Genomic DNA, 18,515 nt, shown 5'->3' on the forward strand with positions numbered 1-18,515 from the left:
GTGATTGTGGAAGAATTGTTTGAAAGCAGGAACTGAGAGGAAAACTAGGGCCTAACAGAAGTTTTGGCATTACAGAAGCTCACTTGGAGTGATGCACAGTTGCCACTTCCAGGATGGCTGGTGCGCATGGACTCTGCTCCTCCACGGTTCCCTGGGCAGCACAATCTGCCCTCCTCGCAGCTGCAAAGGGGAGTAACGGAGGATGGAGCGGAGTGAAGGCACCGTGGCCAAACTCTGTTGCACTCCCTGTGCTGGGCTGCTGATAAGCCGCCCAGTGGCTGTCTAATGGGAGATATACGATAACATGTCCTGTGCTGAGCCAGCAAGGGTGGCAAATCACTCCTTTTGATGAACTTTAATTGAACTTTGCTCATTATAATGTCAAAACCACGCCTCCATCCCAAAAGTTACCCGCCTCCGAGGTATGACCACTCCTCACTGAGCATGCACTCTAGGTTTTTGATTGACTGTACCTTTAAATGAAAGCAAGAAACTTTTTCACCAATCAATATTAAGTATGACTCTAGTCACTCAAGCTCCACCTGAATGTAAAGAAAAGTATAAAAGGTGAACTAAGGATGAAAAGGGAAGAAACCATCGTAACTCTTGAGTCAGTTGATGGGCTGATCCCCCTTTCCTCCCCTTGGGTCGAGACACCGCCTAAGGAGACTAAAAAGTGAAGGAGGGAAGAATCCATCGTAACTCCTTGGTTGGGACGCCGCCTGAGGAGACTCGAGACTGAGAGCCCTCTCCCATCTTCTGGGGTGAGTGATGATTGCACATTTGTACATCAGAGCTAGCTAAAAACCCCACACTGTAGTAGAGAATTTCCTGTACTGACATGCAAAATCTGCTTTGTAAAAGTTGCATTTGAATAAATCACACTATTTGGGAACTCGATTCGCTCCTAGGAAGGTGATCGGACCTACAGTCCACAGACTGTTTGTGAATCCAATATTGATTTGATATCTCCTTCCTCCCCCACCACTACCACTACGGCTTTCAAACCCCAATATTTCGCAGTGATATATTAGTGTTACTCCCATTTCAAGGATGATTCCTATAACGAAGATTTAATACACTGAAAATCTAAAATGAGGAGATAATATTTTGCTTGTAGGAATAGTTTTATTTTAAAGTGAAAGCTGCTTTTACTAAAGAAAGTTTTAGTAACACCTGCAGCCTGCAGCTTGCATTTAATATTAGTAAAAGGTCTTACTTTCCAGGGTTTACAATTCACCTATTAAAAAAAAAAGCCTACCTGCAGCTCAGGTATATGGTCTTCTCACATACTGATCTCCACAAAGTCTTTATTAGTCCTTGAAATGCATAAAAAGTACACAAGCATAGTCTCCCATACAGTGCAGGTTGCTCAGTAATCAATAGGGAATTTATCGATCTGCCTTCTTTCCTGCTTTGAAATTCTTAGCTCTAGACTCATCCTGAAGAGTTGGCAATCTCCTGCCTTCATGGAAGGCTTTCTAAGTTTCAAAGCCAGAACAAACATTCATGAAGCCTTGCAGATCTTTGCAGTGCTGCAGATAAATAATTAGTATCACAGTTTGGAGATGTTGGTTTGGAAATGCTTCATTTCCAGCTCTCTTGTTCCAGTAGATCAGTCTGCTATTGTAGCACAGTGAAAAGGAAAAATCTAGGGATTTGGCACCAGCATCTTGTTTTGTTTCAATCTTACTATTTTAAAATAATAAAATGAGTAAGAATTTTGTATGTTTTTGTTTTATTCTTCTTGCTTCCCAACCTCTATTTTTTTTGTTTATTTGTAACTAACTAAAATGATTTGATTTACAAAAAACAAAGCAAATAAAAACACATAACCATCTTGTCAGTCCCTCATATAAATGATTTCCTATTCTGTACCCAGTCAGACCTCCCTTAAAATTAGTGACTAAACAGCATTTATTGGCGGAGATGTGAGAAATCACACCTTTTGCTATTGGCAACTGAATACATGTGAGGAAGGTATGGTCAAACCATTTTTTCACATTATATACAAATATTAAAAATTCCTGCTGGCACAGGAAGAGGCAAATCAGTCAGCTTCAATGGATATGTGATCCACGACACATATAATGCATTTGCTCCTTCACCAATATGTGACAATTCAATTATACTTTCCCCTCTAGAATAGGGAATCTGATAGAGATTTAAAACTTCCACTTTAAATAATTACACCATCACAGCTGGTGTACAAATGGACTGATGCGATTTAAAATATAAGTGACATGATAACTGTGTGAGGTCAGATCCTTAGCTTGGGCTAATGCAAGTCACTGCAGCTTCCCTGAAGTGTACTGAAGTTGATGTAGCTTTGGCAATTAATGCCCTTAGTGATCTGTTCCCTGGTTTTGTTCCATAACACAAACTGAGATGATCATTGCAATATATTTGTCAGGGAAAAAGCACGTGATCAACCTGCAAGTGTTTAAGTATGTCAGGTGCATGTTCATACTTGTCAATCAATCAAAATGAGCAAATACTGCTAACAATGGCCAAGATTTGTTCTATGCTTGCTCCTAGTAAAAGTGTGTAGTGACAGAAATGTTTTAAGTATTCCTCAAATCACTTTGAACAAGACACAATACTTGTGAAACAAAAAAATGATTTTTTCATTGAAAACTGGACTCTATGTTTGGGATTCATCAGACCAGAAGTGCACATCTATGCATGAGCTACTTGTTGGAACTTCATGTATAGTCAGTGGAAAGAGCAGGCACTGATCTTACTTGAAAGCAAATGTATTTATATAAATTAGCATATTCCCTGAAAGTGCTTATTTTTCTCTACTGCCTGGTAAAAAAGCTGCTGCTGATTAGCTCTGATGTAAACACCTAGATTTTATACCCTAATGTTAACTTAGATGAATTTCACCCTAACAATGTTGATCATGTGGACAGAGAAGCAAAATTATATTATATGCTTTGTATTTCAACAAAGACTAAATGGAATCCTGTTTTTAAATCTAAAAATGTTTACGATTACTGATCACATAGAATTTCCAAACCAGGAGTTGCATATTATTTCAAGAACAGAAAACATTTTAGTGAAACATTTTTCTATGAGCATCTCATACACTTGCATATCCAAAATATACACGCAGTCATTTTTCTGTTGCACACTTACAGGTGCAGATTATGATCTATAAATAGGATATGAATCCTTATTGCCCGAGGAACCACCTTTCTTTACACTGCACCTCTACAATGAGATAATAGAGGCAAAGAATCAAACCCTTTAGATCACGGAAAGGAGTTCCTGACAGCTCTTCAGCCTGGGAATCAAACTCTCTCCTTTATCTGACAGCACTGGCTACAGCCTATAACCAAGATGAAGCCTAAGCTGCACAGCATGAATAATAACAGACATTACCCTGAATGACAAACTAAGCGGAGTGCTGGTGAGGAAGGAATGAATATCGTTCCTCTAAGACAAAGCACAGAGGTGAGGCAAAAAAACAAAACAAAAAAACCAACAAAAAAAACAGACTGCCTACTTTGGAAGGGAAAAGCAACCTGAGATTTTGGTAAATAAGTAGAAGATATCATTCCAGAAGGCCTTTCCTACAGAAATTCTTCAGCCTGGGGATCCCACAAAACAACAGATATTTCCTTGTAAGCTTCTAAATCCAAAACCAAAGGGCCAAGGTCGGTCATGGTTCATGGACAGGAAAAAGAGTTGCATCACTAAACGTCTACACTAGCAAATAGCCTAATGTAGTAGAGTAGGATTTGTACAGAAAGAGCACATATCCATAGCACGCACATCACAGGGTTTTACTTTCCACCAGCTCTAACCTGTTCCCTGGACTAATTCCCGCTTGGAGCTGGAGCACTCCAGATGTGCTTCTGGGGCACATCTTCCTGTTCATGATTGTCCTAGAGGAAAAAAAGCTCATAACATTTTGAGTTTGGGCTTCATGTGAATAACAGCACAGTAAGTTCCCAGAATCAGGGCATTTACCCCCAAAGCACTTTCCTGACACAAACTAAAAAGCTATATGGAAGCACTCTGTGTGCCTGAAGATCTGCTTTCTTAGCCATGCCCTGAGCATCCACAGGGCCGACAAGATCAAGTGGGACATACATCCTATTTTTCCCATTCATGTAGCATTCACGTTCAACTTTAACTTTTTTTTTTTTTTTCCTGTAGTCTAGTTCCAACTTCAATACCACACAAGAACCTGTCTTCTATCCCAGGGAGAGTTTAAAATGACCTCAGCCTCCTCATGGAGAGTTTGGGAAGAAAGTGTCAGAAAGGGCAAACTGAATTTGTGACTTATTTGGGGAAGGAACAGGGGAGAGTGGAACTGCTTAATTTTTTTGTATATTGATGGTGCCTGGCACCTAGAAGGGAGCTCTTTTATACTCTCATTTGTAAATCCAAAAAAAAGCACTAAATAAAATACGCTAAAGAAGAATGAGTGAGAAAATACAGTCTGCTCAAATTATTGTTAACAGGAAAGACAACAAGATTCACTGAATGCATTATCCAGAACTCGCAATATTAGTAAATGTTTCATTTCAGTAAATGCAGCAGCACAGTACCAAACAAACTGCCATAAAGGCCATGAAGTTTGTTTCAGAACCTCACGCAGCATTTTTTAACATTATTGTGTACATGACTGTTTATAAATCTGCAGAAAGGTCTTTATGACAAAGTTTTAAAAAATTGGTATTAGGCTCTGTTGTAGAAACATTCACATTTCTGTTGCAGTTTTTGAGCGTTCTTCCTTCATTCATATGAATATATGTAAGAAAAATTGTGCCCCACAATGAACATTCATTATTTTATTTGAATTCTGAATCAATGCAACAAAGAACAGAAACTCAGAGCTAATGTATGTACTTCTTTAATAAACTACTAAATGCATTTCCGCAAAAGAAACCAGATAAACAGCACATTGATGCTGTTTTCACAGATTTTTTAACTGAATCACAGAACAGTTGATATTTTAATTGTTGGCCTATCATATTGCAATTAAGTCTGATTTCCATGCTTCCAGTATTAATCAAAAGTAACTATACCACTGACTTTGAAGTGTGGTAAAAACTAGTGGGATCTGAATCAAACCTAGTTTTTTATACAACTTTCAGACTTTAGCATCACGCAAAACTGTTTTTTATATTAGCTGAACAATAACTTGGCCTAGGAAATTCAGAAACTATTCTAATGTCAAAAACGAAAAGAGCTACCAGTGTCTGCCTTGATCTTCATATTCTACCATAAATGGCAAGACCCCCAATTTTGATGGAATCATTCCCAGACTTATATCCGCAATGGAGCAATGGAACAGAGAAACAGGCCACAAGTCAGTCTCTCTTCTTTACTATGATGAAATGGATATTAAATATAACTCATTTCAGAAGAATGCTAAACTTCTGTAGCATGACATGTCCCTCGTTATGATCTCCAGAAGATGGAGGTCAGTACTGCTCAAGTGAAAAGCACTTATTTTCAATTAAATCCTGTCAAAAGATGATAGTTGTGCATTACCAATGGGATTTTTACGAAGATTTTCTTCTTTGGTATTCTGTTGCAATCTGTTGCCTTAAGAAAAAGAACACATGCAATAAAATGAGGTCTGAGTAATACAATATAAAAAATTTGGAGACCTCTTAAAGACAGTGATTGAGAGCTTAGCTGAATTATCGTGGCAGAAATAGTGATGATACAAACCACAAATGAAATGAGATTTTATACAATATCTAAAGCAAGAATAAATCTTTTACAAAGCCATAAAAAAGTCACTGAGAAACAAGCTTAATTTTAACAGCTAGTGCTTGAAAATGGCACTATTGTTGGGGAAAGGATGGACTTTTAACAGAATAAGATTGCCGAGGAACAAGCTAAATAAAGCAACAAAGAAGTGTGCTCCTTAAAAATAGGTGTATTTCTTTCTGCATTGTAAGACAAAGGCACAGAGCCAGCAAGGGGGTCCTCTTACATGGCCGAAGAAAGGAGAAAAGAGAATCAAGCGCAGCAAAACATCACCACTATCAGCTGGCAGTGCCAGTGTGGTGTATGGGGCAGGAACCACATGGAAAAGTGTCTCAAAGACCACTGGTGCATTTTGTCAAGACCATCACACTAGGCACACCTAGGTGTTTTCTTCTGCTTCTGAAACTGTTTGCATTCAAAGCTTAATCCTAGAAATGCTCACTCAGCAGTGGACTGGTTATATTTAACTTTTAGGGAAAAAACAGGTATGGAGGGAGGGGTCCCTCTCAAAGAAGGTCACTTTAAGACTCTCCCAAAACATTTGTATTCATCTTTTGTCTCCCAGTGCTTCCACAGTTCTTTTAATAACAGGAATAGCCAATTTCTTGAGTCCAAACTTCATTAGAGATGTGGTGCAGTGACAAAATGTTTTTGTATTATTGTACAGCATGATATTATTATTGCATGTGAAATCCCAGCTGCTCCACAGAAAATGAGTATTTGCAGAGGAGCCCCTCCTGAATCTCTGCAGGGTAAAGACGTCACTGTGGGTGGTGGTGTCAGTCAGCTCCCTTCAGGAAAAGAGCTACCAATTTGCAAAGGCATTACAGTGCTTTTGAGAAGGACTGTGTAGACATCAAAGGAAAAAAAAAAAAAAAAAAAAGGAGAGGGAGAGAGGAATGATGAGGAAAGGTCATTTTATGACTCTCCCAAGTCCCTTGGGTTTAAGAGGAGAGGCACAGAGGTGGTGCTACTATGGTCCTGGAGCAATGCAGTCTAGTGATGCTGCTACCAGCTGCGGTGTGCTGCACACATACACAAATATTTGGCCAATGATCTGCTTCTATGGTCCTGTTCAAGTAGAAGAAGACTATGCTTTGTTCAGACAAATCAATTAGCTATGCAGGAAAATTGGAAATTGTGGAAGTCTCCAGCAGCGAAGTAAATTCATGCAGTTTCAAGACTGAAGGGTAAAGAAATCCTCATTTTGCAACTGAACTACAAATAAAAACAATGCAGATCTCTTGATAAACACTTATCTGTGCCATTTTAGTGATTTTTTGTGCCCATGTGCTGCTGAGTTGATGAAAAGAAAGATGACAGAGGAGATTACGGAGGATATTTTAATTCATGTGTGTGTGGCAAGAAGGTGGAAGGGGAGTGTCACACAGACACAGCAATCAGTACAACACAGCCAAAGACAGATGGCATCCAGCAGGAGTATGGCAGTGGGGAAGTGAAGATAGGACATGATTATAGAGGGTCCTCTTTCACTCCTCCTGGGAAACCTGCAGGCTCGGTTACTTCCCTGAAATGCCTGTACACCAATGTGCGAAGCATGGGGAATAAGCAGGACGAACTGGAGATCTGTGCGCGGTCCCAGCGTCATGATTTCATTGGAATCACAGAGACGTGGTGGGATAGCTCACACGACGGGAGCGCTGCCATGGAAGGCTATGTGCTCTTTAGGAAGGACAGGCTGGGAAGGCAAGGTGGTGGAGTTGCTCATTATGTGTGAGAGCAACTGCAATGCATGGAGCTCAACCTGAGAGTGGATGATGAGCAAGTTGAGAGCTTGTGGGTAAGGGTTAAAGGGCAGGCTAATGTGGGAGACACTGTGGTGGGTGTCTGCTACAGGCCACCTGACCAGGACGAGGACGTTGATGAGGCCTTCTATAGTCAGCTGGATGTTGCTTCACAGTCACAGGCCCTGGTTCTCCTTCAGCCTAGAAGGAAGGTCGACCCAAGAGAGCTGGTTAGTTTTCAAGCGGCACTTCCTCAACATCCAGCAACAGTGCATCCCTGTGTGTAAGAAGTCAGGCAGAGGGGGCAGGAGACCTGCATGGATGAGAAAGGAGCTCGTAGCAGTGCTCAAGCGGAAGAAGGCAGTATACAGAACGTGGAAAAAGGACAGGCCCCCTGAGAGAAATACAGGAATGTACTCAGGGAATGCAGAGATGTGACAATGAAAGCTAAGGTGCGTTTGGAACACAATCTGGCAAGGGATGTTAAAAATAACAAGAAAAACTTCTTCAAATACATTAACGGCAAAAAGAAGATCAGGGAAAATGTGGGTCTGGTGGTGAACGGGATGGGCACCCTGGTTACGAATAATACAGAAAAAGCAGAGTTGCTGAATGCCTTCTTTGCTTCGGTGTTTACCAAGGGCAGCCCTTTAGAGTCCCAGGCCCTAGGGACAAGAGAAGAAGCCTGGAGAGAGGAAGAGTTGCCATGGGTAGAGAAAGATTGGGTCAGAGAGCACCTAAGGCAACTCGATACCCACAAATCCATGGGCCCTGATGGGATGCACCCCAGACTGCTGCGTGAGCTCGCAGATGTCATTGCTAAGCCACTCTCCATCATCTTTGAAAGATCCTGGAGAACGAGGTGGGTGCCGGAGGACTGGAAGAAGGCCAATGTCACACTAGTCTTCAAAAAAGGCAAGAAGGAGGACCCAGGCAACTACAGGCCGGTGACCCTCACCTCTGTCCCCGGAAAAGTGATGGAACGGCTCATACTGGCCGTTATCTCCAGTAGTCAGCATGGATTCACCAAGGGGAAATTTTGCTTGACTAACCTGATAGCCTTCTATGATGGAATGAATAGATGAGGGGAGAGGGGTGGATATCGTCTATCTCGACTTCACCAAGTCTTTTGACACCGTCCCTCACAACATCCTCCTGGGTAAGCTCTGGAAGTGTGGGATAGATGAGTGCACAGTGAGGTGGATTAGGAACTGGCTGGATGGCAAAGCTCAGAGGTGGTGATCAGCGGTGCAGAGTCTGATTGGAGGCCTGTAGCTAGCGGTGGCCCCTCGGGGGGCGGGACTCGGTCCACTCCTGTTCAATTTATTCATCAATGACCTGGATGAAGGCACAGAGTGCTCCCTCAGCAAGCTTGCTGATGATATGAACCTGGGAGGACTAGCTGATATGCCAGAGGGCTGCGCTGCCATCCAGAGGGACCTGGACAGACTGGACAACTGGGCGGTGAGAAACCTCATGCAATTCAACAAGGCCAACTGCAAGGTCCTGCAGCTGGAGAGGAATAACCCCAGACACCAGTACAGGCTGGGGACTGACCTTCTGGAGAGCAGCTCTGCAGAGAAAGACCTGGGTGTCATGGTGGACGACAAGTTGACCATGAGGCAGCAGTGTGCCCTCATGGCCAAGAAGGCCAATGGGATCCTGCGTTAAGAAGAGCGTCTCCAGCAGGTGGAGGGAGGTGATCCTGCCCCTCTACTCAGCCCTGGTGAGGCCACATCTGGAGTATGGTGTCCAGTTCTGGGCTCCACAGTACAAGAGGGATGTGGAGCTGCTGGAGAGAGTCAAGTGCAGGGCCACAATGATGATCAGGGGCCTGGAACATCTGCCCTATGAGGAGAGGGTGAGAGAGCTGGGCCTGTTCAGCCTGAAGAAGAGAAGGCTGAGAGGGGATCTGATCAGTGTATATAAGCACCTCAAGGGAGGCAGTGAGGAGGATGGTGCTGGCCTCTTTTCAGTGGTGGCCAGCAACAGAACTAGAGTTAATGACCACAAACTGAAGCACCGAAAGTTCCACAGGAACTTAAGGAAAAATTTTTTAACAGTGAGAGTGATAGAGCAGTGGAACAGGTTGCCAGGAGAGGTTGTGGAGTCTCCTTCTCTGGAGATCTTCAAAACCTGCTTGGATGCAGTCCTGTGCCACGTGCTCTAGGTGACCCTGCATGTGCAGGGCTTGGATTAGATGACCTCTAGAGGTCCCTTCCAACCTTAAGCATTCTATGATTCTATGATTTTATGAATTTTACTGTAAGTACTACTTTTGAATTTATTCCTATTCTTATTCTCTTTTTTTATGCCAATGATCTAAACATCATTTATAAAGTGCCAACTGTTTCAGTTTCAGTTAGCACATGCACATGGGAAAATGAGGAGAAAACAAATAGAAAACCCTTTTTTTTTCTTTAAAAAACAGCTAAATTTATATACAGCTAATATATATATTTATATATATAACAGCTAATATATAAATTTATAACTTGATCAATTTGGAGAATTAATATTAATTTTACCAGTCAACCATTGCTTTGGCTTAGTACTCCAGTGTCAAAATAATTACAAGGACAGCAAGAAGTGGAATATGTCTGTTTTTGTATTTTATTTACTCTCATTTTGCTATTACTGATAATCAGTCCTGGCAAAGACATCTGATTCCATCTTATCCATCAGAGACATTTGCTGTCCAGCCCTATCTGTCTCCTCTACGGTAGTTTTTAGCTACAGCTCTCAGAACTCTTTAAGGCTGGAGAAGCAGAGGATCAACATTACTCAAACATACTGAAAACCAGAGTTAGACAGCTATAAGCAGAATCTAAGATATTAGGCTTCTGCTTCCTTGCTGTATTTGTTAACAACTATTGCTAGATGTTATTAATTAGAGTATGCTGTACTATAATTTTACTTTGTCAAGTGATTTTGTTTCCCATGTTTAGTTGTTAATATTACAAAGTATGATGAACATTCTTTTTATTATCGTGTATAAATTCAGCTTTCTAAATTGAACCATTAATTACATGCCAGATACTGTATAGGAGCTTTCACCTGACAGTTTAAAGGTAAGGATAGCTATTCTTGACCATGCTGATCCAGGGCACTGCTAGAGCTGAAGTATGTGGTACAAGGCTATCAGAACACATCCCATCCCACATCCTCTCACGCTTAGCTGGGGAGGAGAGAAGGGAGAAAAAAGCCTGTCTGGCAGAACAGTAGCCAGACTGATGACTCCTGATAGCAAAACTGATACACTCTGCAAAACTCAGAAGATGCTCCTGCTCACAGAGGGCAGCTTTGAAGGCTAATGCATGGAGTGCTGCAGTTCTGAACGTCATGACATGGAGACTGGTGGGGGAGGATGGAGCTGCTAGATGCAGAAGAGAAAGGAAACCCACTGCCATTCTTGCAGGATTTTTTTTTTTCTGGATAGAGCCATATACATGTTTGTGTACATGATCTTATCTACATATCTGTGTGTGTACACAGACATAAAAGCACACACGCTTGAAATATTACTGCACATGAAAAACCTATGAAAACAGAAATTAGGAATAGCAGAATTCTCCTTAGAAAAGAAGTAAACAAAAAAAGTCCTGAGTGAATTCAATTACAGTTAGCTTTTCAGATTACTTCACCGAGCTTTCCATTAAGGTCTAAATAAACATTATGCAGAAGCACAGGCATAGATAAACTCAAAACCTAATTAAAATCCACCCAAGAGGATTATGAGAAAAGAGTGATGGTAACAGTAGAATCTCTCATTGATGGTTTATGTGTACTGTAGGAGATGCTGAATTTGTTTCCTGTTTCAAACCATTCCTTAATGTGTTTGCCTCAACTGCTGAACAGAGCTTCCTGTTCACAGTACACCCCATGGGCTGATACTGCACTAGATCTTCACTGTGGACTTGGATGCTAGGACAGAACGCCCTCGGCAAGCTTCCATGGGATACAAAAATGGGAGTACTGGCTGATACAACTGAGGACTCTGCTGCCATTCAGATGGACCTCCAACCTTGAAGCTGTTCAAAATTCAGCTGGACAAGGTCTTGAGTAACCTCATCTAAGCTTACCCTACTCTGAGTGAAGGGTGGTCTGCATGACCTCCAGAGTCCTCTTCTAACACCAATTATTATATTATTCTATGTATGCAAATTTTATTTCTGTTTGGTAAAACAGAGCTGCTCATGTCAGTACTTCACAGTCTGAATTTCAAACTTGGTCTTAAATTTACCTAAAAATAATCAGAGCTATAAGGCTCAGTCTTAATATGTACTGCCAATGAGAGTTATAAGGCTCAGTCTTAATATGTACTGCCAATGAGATGTTTCACATAACATTGTCATAGGAAAGCTTAGGAATTGGATGAGTGGACTGTGAAGTGGATTGAGGACTGCCTGGTGATAAACGGGGCCGAGTTTGGTTGGAGGCCTGTGGCCAGTGCTGTCCCGCAGGGGTGCTGTTCAAGTTGTTCATCACTTGGACGAGGGCACAGAGTGCACTCTCAGCAAGTTTGCAGATGACACCAAACTGGGAGAAGTGGCCAGTACTCCAGTGGGCTGTGCTGCCATTCAGAGAGATCTAGACAGGATGGAGAATTGGCCAGAGAGGAACCTCATGAGGTTCAACAGGGACAAGTGCAGGGTCCTGCACCTGGGGAGGAATAACCCCAGGAACCAGGACAGATTAGAGGTTGACCTGCTGGAGAGGAGCTCTGCGGAGAGGGTTCTGGGTGCCCTGGTTGACAACAGGTTAACCATGAGTTGGCAATGTGCCCTCGTGGCCAAGAAGGCCAATGGGATCCTGGCCTCCATCAAGAGAAGTGTTGCCAGCAGGTTGAGGGAGGTGATCCTCCCCCTCTAGTCAGCTCTGGTGCGACCGCATCTGCAGTATTGTGTGCAGTTCTGGGCTCCCCAGTCCAGGAAGGACATTGAGCTTCTAGAGAGGGTCCAGCGGAGAGCCACGAAGATGACTGAGGGACTGGAGCATTTGTCATAGGAGGAAAGACTAAGCGAGCTGGGCCTATTTAGTCTGGAGAAAAGAAGGCTGAGAAGAGATTTGATTAACTTGTTCAAGTACCTGGGGCGTAATTGTAGGGAGGAGGGGGCCAGGCTCTTCTCCGTGGTGGCTGGTGATAGGACAAAGGGTAACGGGCGGGTGTAAGTTGAAACACAGGAAGTTCCACCTCCACGTGAGGAGGAACTTATTTCCTGTGAGGGTGACGGAGCCCTGAAACAGGCTGCCCAGAGAGGTTGTGGAGTCTCCTTCTCTGGAGATCTTCCATGCCTCCTGGATGCCACCCTGTGCCACGTGCTCTAGGTGTCCCTTCTGGAGCAGGGGGTTGGACTAGATGATCTGTAGAGATCCCTTCCAACCCCTAAGCATTCTGTGATTCTGTGGTTTTATTTTGGCAGAAAAATAAATGGAGCACCATAACAGTCAATATTCAACTGCAACATTTTCTGCTTTTTAAAGCTTCCTTTCATAACTTTTTTTTTTTTTTTTGATATAGATTAACAACAAAAATAAAACCCAATGAAAGGCCAACAGTTATACAGGTATTTGTAGTTAACAAAAGCATCCATCATCATCTAAATGATTCTGTTATTACACTTTTTCTACTTAATTGTAAAATCTATCTGGCACATTGACTTTCCTGTGTATCTTAACACATTTTCGCATACTGTACAAAGTATAAGTAATAACAGTGAGAACAGCTATGACTGAATACATGGGAATATACTTTTTACACAGTTATTGGCAGTAATATTATTCTCTAGTAATATTATACTCAAGTAAAATTAGTATCTAAAGAGGTGAAAAGATCAAATACTATGGTTAAACCAGATTTTACTGAAATCTTTAAAACAATTTTTCTATGTTGCTGTACAAATCAGATCATAATTTCATTATTTTGCTATATTTCACACTTGAAGTTAGCAAATGAAGAAATAATGTAATCTGTGACATGTATATTATAACATTGTAGCTAAATTAAGACAGATGACTATATGCAAGTAAATCTTTGAAGAGGGTGATATGACATTTTTCTTAAATGTGTGTAGTGATAGTTTAAGAGAAAAAAAAAAACACAAAAAATGAGGCATCATCAGCTCTCACTTCTTATTAACTTCAATTAACTTTGTTGATTTTAGACTGCTTAATTTTCCTCTTTGTGGCTTTAGATTGAAATTTTTTTGTTTGATACAAAATTGATAAAAAACAACTAATTATTAATATTAATGAAAACAAAAGTCAGGTTTTTTTTCGTTTTGTTTTTGTTTTTGTTTTGTTTTGTTTAATTTGCTGAGGCTAAAAACCCTGACTTTTCACTTAAATAGCTATCCTGGCTTAAGTTTTGTTCTCAGGGAAAAGAAATAACAAATAACATATTTGCTTTACAGGCACATTTGTTGTTAAATGGGAGTTCAATATATAGCAAATAAAATCCAGTAAATAAATTAAGTAAAAATTCAGTAGATAATTCAGTAATCTTCAGCAAGATTAAAATAATTATTTTTTATTATTTTGATAGATATATCCTTTATCCTTAGTTTGATCTGACTTACTTTCCTTCATAAGTAAATTAGTCACAAATGCATACTTTAGAGTGCAGGTGAAAAAATCTTATGTACAGACAAGTAAGAAAAGAAGAAAAACTCCTAAGGTAAAGTGAGTAAAACACTCAAAGTTGATTCTTATAATGTCATATGCAAATGATCACTTTTGCCTGGACAGTTCAGCTTTAAAATGTTACACTTATTGCTGCTACTATCAGCAGATTAGTCAGTAAAAAATGGAAATCACAACATTACGATGCATTTCAAGTATTCATTTTTCTTTAAGCAGAATTTTCTTTTTCTCAATTAAGGGAAGCACTTTGGAAACAGCTTAGAAAAAAGCAACACGTTAGCTGAGAGGATTTGCAGTCTCTCTCACTTACTTTCATCCTTTGATTCAAACAGAATACTCTTGTGCTTTTTAAGGCCCACCTGCTAAATATGTTGCAGTTCATTAAAAAAAAAAAGGTCTGTTGATAGCAAGGACATTGTTGTCCTTGATAGAAGAATTTACGTCATAGGAAATCTATTCTGCATATAAGCTATGTAAAACTGAGAGGAAAGCTAATGGTGAACATAGCCTCTAATTCTGGTGTGCATATAGGAAAATGAGACCTTCTCTGAGTGAGTTCCTAGGCATTTATGTAATATGAATAAAGACTCTTTTGCTTGAATTTTTGAGTTATAATTTTCACATAGAAACAAATGGTTTATTTTATTGTGGCCGTCTAACTAAGCAAATGGGCTTTCTCCAAAATGGGAACACACTTTGTGGCAGTACTGGGGAATGTTGATATGAAGTAGACCTTTGTCATTCAGCTTTGTCCACCACTGCAGAACAGTCCCTGCTCCTGCACACAGCCATGTAACTTCCTACCACAGACCAGGGCTACCCTCATAAATTAAATGCATATATCCCTACAGACACAGCTGAAAGCCATTTGGCCGCACTGTCTTCCCCCAGACAAGGTGGCCTTATACCCATTGTCTCCCAGCAGCAACCCTGGTACATGCTAGCACTCTAGGGAGCCCTGGGAAATGGGAGGGTGCTTGCTGGCACAAGCCAAAGTTTTCCCAGGAATTGTGTGACAGGTGTCATGTCCATACATTGGTCCTCCTATTTTCACACTCATACAGTCTCCAATTCAAAACTAACATGCAGAGCAGAAACATATTTACCAAGGTACTCAGAGTGATCTGATATTTGCATGCTCCCCTTCTTTTTCAGGTTTCCATCTTTGTGTCAGGAAGCTTCAAGCCTCTAAATAACCACATTGCTTGGCATTTTTCACTGAAAATGTGTTCCAATGTGTGAAAGTTTCTACACATATTGATAGCAATATACTAGCAAAGAAACTAAAGCAGTAAAGTGTGAGATACTTTGTAGTGGTTACCACTTATCTATTGATTTGAGTTAAAAGTTTCTTTCAAGTATTAGATGGTCATCCCCTATGGAGAAAAAAATGTAGGACAATTAAGTCTAATTCAGATTTTAAAAATATATATAAAAATGCTTCCAAGACATTCTTGTGGATATAAAATGAATCTCTGTAGCAAGATTAGAACAGTCGAAAATGATGGAATTTGTTTTCAGCCAGCAATGTAAGTGCACATTTTTAGTCTGACCTGGCATATCATCATTATTTTAATTCTAAAATGAATCCCTCCCTCCTTATCTTTCTATCTCTTCCCACTAGGATCACACAGCTACACTATATGCTAGACTTTTTGCTTCTGTATTAGTCATTACTATCAGCACTGGTTGGAACTTTGAGATGGTTCCCAAAGGTCAGATTACTTGAAAAATAATGTTATTCAGATTTATGATCAATTCAAAATTCTCTCTGTCTTTTCCTTCATCACTTCTTGAAACTCAGAAGTAGAAATATTTAACAGTATGTATTCTCTTCTGGGAAAAGGGAGTTATTTTTCAGTAAACATGATGGGATCAGAGGTTGCAATGGGCAAACTGATCTTGATAAGGTTGAGCTTAAGTATTTAACCACATAGCTAGCATATGTAGGTCGCCATCTCTGTGCTGAAGAGGAAAAATGTCCTTCAAGGAAAAAAAAAAAAGAGTTACTCTACTAATGAAACACAGTGCCTAAGCTGTGAGATGATGGACAGTGTGGTTGAATCTGTATTAGGACATCTGAGAGACACAGACTTTGGCGTTTAAGAATGAGATCTAGAGACAGAACTACTTGACAAACTAGACTTTACTAGAGGATGATAGTACAAAGTACTATCCACTAAACTGGAACTTGCAGAAGACGGTCACCTTTAGAAAGTGTTCTGCTTCTTTCCTTTTCGGTATTAAAATATAATTGCTCTAAGTTCCTCTGAAGAAAAGCCATACAAACCTCTCCATTTCCACTGCAAGAAGAGATCTTCTGCCAGGCCAATCTTAGAAAGAAGTAAGAAAACAGCTGCCATAAGTAGAAAGATACTAAATTCAGTCATATCACCTTATCTAGCACATTTGTCTAGCGTATTCTTTGCTAAAGATGTATGAGCACTTTTAGCCAAAGGTTAGAACATGCCTTTTACTATGTGAAAGAGCAGTAACAACTGAGAAAGAAAGCTTCTGAACACCTTCCAAACAGTGTTTCACAGATGCCATAAACATGCCCATGCATGTACTTAAAAGATGGAAGGGTCAGATAACATTTCCTTATTTATTATGCTCCTCTTCTGAGATTCTTGCTTATATGAACAGTGCAATGGCATTGGTACAAATGCTCTTTATAGTTTTTCCAAACAATGGTGATATGAATGAAATCCTTTTATTTTTGAAAAGGAGCATATTAAAAGAGCAGTCAGTCAGAACTGTTTGAATGCATAATGGTTCTTGTCTGAATGTTAAAAAGATTGGGAACATCTAGCAGAAGGTACAGTGTATGGTTGGTAAATTCCCATTGTATGAGCTTTCTTTTTAGACTACAGAGAACTTGTATGAAGAGGCAGGAGTACAAAACTGCAAAGGTGGAAGTCAATGATCTATATGATAGCAAACACCAGCAACTCACATAGTGATGCCTGCAGTGACTACAGATCTTGATGTTAGTCTAAAGAAGGCATTTTCTTCTTTGGCTTTGGTAAAGACTTAGGACCATGTAAAAACTTCTGCATTTATATTAGGTATTGATAATTCTTCAGCTTGCACTGGAGAAAGAGTTAGATGATTGAGAATTTAAAGGGCTTCCTTCTAAGTTGCGTGGTATTTCATTGCTTATTAGTAGAATGGAGATAAGTAAAGAAAACACTTAGGTGGGAGTGTTGATGTTTATGGTCTCTTTCACAGACTGGCGTAACAGGATAATGAGGCCTGACATAAAGCAAGAGTTTCACTCAGGTAACAAAAAAGTCTCTCTCAAGACTCTTATAGGATATTAAAGAAGTAGGGAACTCTTTCACCATCCTGAAAATAAAGTATGAAAATGATCTAAAACTATCCTGTTGCACTTAGGTTGAAACAGATTCTCAAGAGTGGGTGGAGATCTGCTGACTTTTACATAAACTGAAGACACTGATGAATTAAAGCAGCAACTCTGTGACCCTGCAGAAAATGCTGCCTTTCTCCAGTGATGTATTTGAACAAGACTCTGAGCTTAGCTGTACCAACTGGCACTAATACAGAAAATGAGCATTAATGTTCCAGTCACTCCCAAATACTGCCAGACTCGGCTAGATACTGCATGGTCTTGTGATGGAGTACATGACTGAAGTAGGAGAGCCTCGCTCTACTGAGAAAATCATCATCATCTTGTGAGCTTTGGCATAGCCTTGAGGGGTAAGATCTGAAACTTTTTCCACCAAGAAGGTAGTGGACCATTCAAGGAAAAAGGATGATAAATACCTGTGACTGAGGCAAATACATCTGCAGAAGATACAGTACAAATAGAAAATGGTAAGACTAAAGATGCACAAGAAGATTAAAAAAAACCAGCAGGTGCTGCTTTTCTCACCTTGGCAGCTGGAAGAAGAAAGGACACAGAATGAACCAGATGAGATACATAGACAACAAACGTGGGCACAGGAGCAGGGCATGAGCTCACTGTCTGGACAAGGCTAGCAAAAAAGTTTCCAGTCTTGACTGCTTCAGGTTCACATCATGAGGAACATGAATGTGTACATGGGCAGTCATTATTGAGAAGAGAAGAAACCCACCAGCCAGTTTCTCTCCCTTCATTAGCATGGATTTAAGGGCAAAGTACTTTGAGTTATGGTCTCATGACTGAAGTTTAATTACTTATCCAAAATGTTCTGGAGAACATTTACTTGTACATTGCAAATTATTACAGTAGAGTCACAACTTTGGTTCTCAATTAAGTAAGAACTAGGCAGAAAAGAAGTTGAGTTAGAGTCACTGAAGCTGTGTATGTGGGGAAGAGTTCTCCAATTTTCAGTCCATTTGTGAAGCCACCTTACCTGCAGCTGCAGGTTATTGAAGCCCCCATGCAGA

General features: G+C 40.4%; 1 protein-coding gene across 13 annotated transcripts in view; it reads right to left on the reverse strand.

Moving 5' to 3' along the window:
• The window catches only part of GRIA4 (glutamate ionotropic receptor AMPA type subunit 4), a 228,480-nt gene that overhangs the window by 75,031 nt on the left and 134,934 nt on the right, over window positions 1–18,515 (reverse strand). The window lies entirely within an intron of this gene.

This window comes from Tinamus guttatus, unplaced genomic scaffold (assembly GCF_059628265.1).
Source record: "Tinamus guttatus ecotype Peru unplaced genomic scaffold, ASM5962826v1 Tinamus_guttatus_pri_ptg000150l, whole genome shotgun sequence".
In the NCBI taxonomy this organism is placed as follows: domain Eukaryota; kingdom Metazoa; phylum Chordata; class Aves; order Tinamiformes; family Tinamidae; genus Tinamus; species Tinamus guttatus.